Source organism: Nerophis lumbriciformis, linkage group LG05 (assembly GCF_033978685.3).
Source record: "Nerophis lumbriciformis linkage group LG05, RoL_Nlum_v2.1, whole genome shotgun sequence".
NCBI lineage: Eukaryota > Metazoa > Chordata > Actinopteri > Syngnathiformes > Syngnathidae > Nerophis > Nerophis lumbriciformis.
Genome location: NC_084552.2, coordinates 27,112,215 through 27,117,874, shown reverse-complemented (window position 1 = coordinate 27,117,874; position 5,660 = coordinate 27,112,215). Strand labels below are relative to the sequence as shown.

At 38.7% G+C, this 5,660-nt stretch overlaps 1 long non-coding RNA gene across 1 annotated transcript; it reads left to right on the top strand.

The window, feature by feature from the left end:
• The first annotated feature begins 312 nt into the window (after positions 1-312).
• LOC133605772 (uncharacterized) lies at positions 313-1,096 on the top strand. The gene is made up of 3 exons (XR_012050413.1): positions 313-357; positions 445-524; positions 650-1,096. It is a non-coding gene; the product is annotated as an uncharacterized lncRNA (long non-coding RNA).
• Positions 1,097-5,660: the final 4,564 nt, after the last annotated feature.

Below are 5,660 nucleotides of genomic sequence, written 5' to 3'. Positions count from 1 at the left end.
CCTATGCATACTGAAAGACCTTCATGGCAACTGCCAAGGCAGAGGAAATCATCGAAAAGTTTCCCGCACTGAAGCTTCCTAAAATAGTTGGTATCTTCAAGCATTGAATTGACCATATTTAATTGTATGTGTATTATTTCATTTATGATCATCAAGTATTTTGAGATGACACTTTTTATCCCTCCTTACAGCTTCTGTGGGAGATGAAGGAGCAATTCCTTGTAGAAGCTGATCGCAGAATGGTCACAGAGCTGGATCGAATGGCAACGAAGATGGTTCAAAGAGCATCTATGTGTGACCTAAAGGACTCCTGCCAGAGGGCAATCAATGCCTGCCTGGATGATTCAGTAAGACAAGGTATCTAGGCCTATATGTGTATCTATAGGAGCCACAATCTGTATTTCTGAAAACAAAAAATATTACAGAATAATTTTATTTCCTCAGGACTCATTAGGGATGCAGCAATTCTACTGCTGCCTTCCATTTTCAGAGAGGACTCATCCTTTCTATACACTCTACTGGAGGTAAATACTGTATTTAAGGTCAAGATTTAGGAATTGGCATTATCCATATTATGGCAAAATTGAGTCATTTTGCTGTTTCCATAACAGGTTTTATTTACTGACATGTATCTGTTTTTATTGCATAGGAGCCAAGCGTGCCTACTCCAGCAATCATGCTCCATAACACACACGAGGGGAACCCTTTGCAGGCACAAAGGATAACCCTATACCTGGATGGTATACAGGTTTTGACTGAGGACAGCAGCATGGACATATCATATGCTATGAGTGCATTAATGTCACTCTATATTGTTTTTGCTGTCCAGTACCCAAAGGAACTGAGAAAAACTCTTATTTTCATTGAAAGATTTGTGTTGGGGATCAAGGACCACAGTGTTGTACCCATTTCAGTGAAGAGACTATACAACTGTGTCGGAAGTGGGGAGTAGTGAGTAGATGTGTTGCAGCATGGGATTTCATGCTTTATGTTCTTGTTAATGGTCAAATTCCTGCTGCTGCCCTTTGTTTGTATATATTGATAAAAACAATATCCCTTATTTAATACATATTTTGGACCAATACATTTTGTTTGATTTTGGCATAGTGACGTCTCTAGATTTCCATTATTGTTACAATACGTAACATTTTGAGTACTTGTTACATAACACTGAAAGGTATTTCAACTATATTTAAATCAATGTGACAACTTTGTGGGATTCCCTCACTTTCTCATGATTCTGTTCCACTGTCACAATTAGTACATACAGTATGTACACTGATTCTTTTCATTGGACCATGCATTATTTTATTGTTTGTAGATAGTTTACAATAAGGCGCAGTAAATGCAGTAAGTGCACTTTGGATTGATTGAACTAAAACAATTGTGTGTCCCTTTCTGCCATGTCACCATTGCTGGAGATTTATTTACACAAATGCACCTACTGAGGACAGCATGATGTGTCTGGCCTGTCATGTTGCTGATTCCACTGGACTTATGCTGACTTTTGACCTGTTCTCCCCTGGGACCTACACAGCCTCTCCTGTTTTGTTGGACTATCTTTAAATAAATGTTTTTCTCATTAAAATGTTTTGAATGTTTGTTCAATGTCAACATGATAAATGACCACAATATAATATGGACTAAACTGATCTGTAGAATACTATATGGTTCTTTATAGAACCCTCAGAAGACAAGATGGTTATCGGTGAAAACCTTTGAAAAGGGATGTTTTTAGAACCCCCTGTGTCAGGTCTAGATGAAACCCTTGAAACATGAAAGAGTTCTTTGTGGAACTCCCTGTGTGGGTTCTAGATGAAACCCTTGAAACATGAAAGAGTTCTTAGTGGAACTCCCTGCATGGGTTCTAGATGAAACCCTTGACAAACGAAAGGGTTCTTAGTGGAACTCCCTGTGTGGGTTCTAGATGAAACCCTTGAAACATGAAAGGGTTCTTAGTGGAACTCCCTGCATGGGTTCTAGATTAAACCCTTGACAAACGAAAGGGTTCTTAGTGGAACTCCCTGTGTGGGTTCTAGATGAAACCCTTGAAATACGAAAGAGTTCTTAGTGGAACTCCCTGCGTGGGTTTCTAGATGAAACCCTTGAAATACAAAAGGGTTCTTAGTGGAACTCCCTGTGTGGGTTCTAGATGAAACCCTTGAAACATGAAAGGGTTCTTAGTGGAACTCCCTGTGTGGGTTCTAGATGAAACCCTTGAAATACGAAAGGGTTCTTAGTGGAACTCCCTGTGTGGGTTCTAGATGAAACCCTTGAAACATGAAAGGGTTCTTAGTGGAACTCACTGCGTGGGTTCTTTGTAGAACCTCTCATGGGGGGTTCTGGGTGGAACCTTACACACACAGTTCTAGGTATAACCCTTCATGTTGGGTTCTAGGTAGAACCCTCCAAAAGGGTTCCAGGTGGAACCTTTATAAAAAGGTTCTACCTGGAGCCAAAAAGGGTTCTCCTATGAAGACGAGCTGAAGAACCTTATATGGTTCTACTTAGCACTTTTATTTCTAAGAGTGTAGAGACTCCCTGGAGCTTTTTCGAAAATGTATGAAAATAGAAAAAGATGGGGGAAAAATATATATTTTATGCTTAATATGGTTTCTTTAGAGGGAAAAACATGACACAAGCCTTCCTAATTGTTAGCAATCCCTCTGTTTATATAAAACATGCTTCACTGATGAGAGTATTTAGAGAGCGCCGTTTTGTCCTACTAATTTTGGCGGTCCTTGAACTCACCGTAGTTTGTTTACATTTACAACTTTGTCCGATGCTGCCACGGAAAGATGTGCTTTATGCCACTCCTGTGTTTCATTTTGTCCACCAAACATTTTATGCTGTGCGTGAATACACAAAAGGTGAGCTTTGTTGATGTTATTGACTTGTGTGGAGTGCTAATCAGGCATATTTGGTCAGTGCATGACTGCAAGCTATTCGATGCTAACATGCTATTTAGGCTAGTTGTATGTACATATTGCATCGTTATGCCTCGTTTGTAGGTATATTTGAGCTCATTTAATTTCCTTTACTTATGTCCTCTGTGTATTTATTTATTAATCCATTTGTGTCTTCATGTACATGCAGAATAAATGCTGATTATTACAAGTCCCATAACACTGAAAGGTTGAGTTGCAAATATAATCCTTTGACGCACGCTATGTGATTTATCAAGTTTAGCATTTTTCTTGCTGTTTTTGCATCTATTTAGCTCGTTTAAAACTGACACAGTTATGCAATGGCTGTGAGATAAAGGAAATTGTGCTGCAAAGACAGACAATTTGACCTTAGATCCTCCGTCCTACGTGTGTGTGCCAACATACAGTATTTGAACTGTCCTAAATAAAAAGTAATAAACATATTAACTATTTAGCAATATCACTGTATAATTTAATAGCTGCTGGATGACTTAAGAAACTGACTAAAACAAATTAAATTGGTGCGTTTCAGTGTCTGCTGGCGTTCGTTTGTTCATAGAGGAGATATTATTGATATACCTCCTATATGGAAAAAAAAACTTACTGCAATACGCATTTTTTTGCATGCGTCATTCCAGTGCACGCACATAGCTTGTGCTAAAAAGTAGGTCCAATTGCTTATGAAATGCTCAGAAAAAGTGATACATGGTATATTTGTCTGAGCTACATGTTTCAAAACATAGCAAAACATCACAGATAGGTGCACCTTAACATAGAGGTGGAGGTTGATGAGTGTCTCCATGGTGAAAGCCATGCACATGCAAAAACCTCATTTAAATAATGTTGCCATTTCTAGTAAATTACCTGCACCATGTTAATTCCATGCAATTTTAGCGCGTGATTTGTGCATTTCCTTTATGTCCAAATCAGTATGTCTACCTCACTCTGATGTCACAACATAGCAAGACTGCAAAACCCTTGGGCAAACACTAAAAAATGCTGGGTTATTTTGATAACCCAATTTTATAATGGATTCATCTCATTAATATTATTTACAATCACACATCTTATGTACATGAAAATATGTGAGCATGCTGTATAGGACTACTATGACCACACACGGCAATTATTGTACAAAGTTTGTAAACAATGTCACTCATATCTTACTTTTGAGTATATTTTAATGGAATAAAAATCATTTTGATCAGTAGTTGGGAAGGAGTAGGACAAACCAGCAGTAACATGTATAATTTTTAACAAATTATTGGGTCAAAGAGCGCTAAATTGTGCAACCCAATAGTCGGGTTGTGAATAACCCAACATTGTAGTGAGCATAACTCCGTTTTTGTGCTAAATAAATTAAACCCAATATTTGGGTTATGAATCAACCAACATTGCCGTAGCATAACTCAACTTTTGTGTTAAATAATTCAACCCAATAGTTTGGTTGGGGATAACCCAACATTAGGTTATCATAACTCAACTTTTTGGTTCAATAATTCAAAGCAAAAGTTGGGTTGAAAACATTTATCCAAAATGTTGAGTTAAAGTAACTAAAATAAGGGGTTTGTCCATTTCTGAACCAGCAGTTGGGTTAAAATTGGGTTGATTTTTAACCCAACATTTTTTAGTGTGCAGAGGCATCCAAAACTGCATGCAAGCTTACGCCAAAATGCATGAAGGACAGTGCGGCGAAGACACAACAAACCCCCTTCTTGTCTCTCATAAACATACACCTGTTGTTGTCATACTTGCCAACCCTCCCGGATTTTCTGGGAGACTCCCGAAATTCAGCGCCTCTCCCGAAAACCTCCCGGGACAAATTTTCTCCCGAAAATCTCCCGAAATTCAGGCGGAGCTGGAGGACACGCCCCCTCCAGCTCCATGCGGACCTGAGTGACGTGTTGACAGCCTGTTCACACGTCCGCTTTCCCACAATATAAACAGCTAATGATCGAGGGCGAGTTCTTGGTTTCTTATGTAGGTTTAATGTTAGGCAGTTTCATTAACGTCCTCCCAGCGCGGTAACAACACACAACAGCAGTCAAGTTTTCGTCTAACGTAAAGCAGTTCGTCTGCCGTAAACAGCAATGTTGTGACACTTTTAAACAGGGCAATACTGCCATCTACTGTACATGCATATGTGACCCACCCATAATCTGTCACATTTTTGTGTTGATTTATTTATTTTATTTTGTGGTTTGAATTCGTTTTTGGAGCTGTCATGACACATTTATCAGTATTCATATTGGTCAGTAGGGGGCAGTAGGGCGTTTCTTCCCAATTGAATGCTATCACCTGCAGACCGGAAGTGTCTTGTCATTCTGATGAGCGCGACCAGTCTCTGAACAATTGAAACGTCCTCTGTGCTTTTTCCTCCTGTATAACAGGTTAGTTTTGGTGAATCAACTCACAGAATAATATCCATGTGATCTTTATAAGTTTAAGTACACATTCTGATGGTGGAGCCTAACTCTAAAGTGTTTGTGAGTTGTAGTTTGTATTTGTGAATGAATCCAGTGCACAGCTGCAGTAATCAATACAAAAAGGCGACGTTAGTGCGCAATGTTTATATAGGAACTTCTGATCCTAATTCAGACTCCCAAATTAGAGCTCCCGTTTTCTTATTGATTTTAAAATGTATATTTGTATAATGTGTGTGTTCTGAAATACTGACAGAGAATAGAACAAGGATGGACAATTCAACCCTTAACTCAACAATGAGTAGATGAG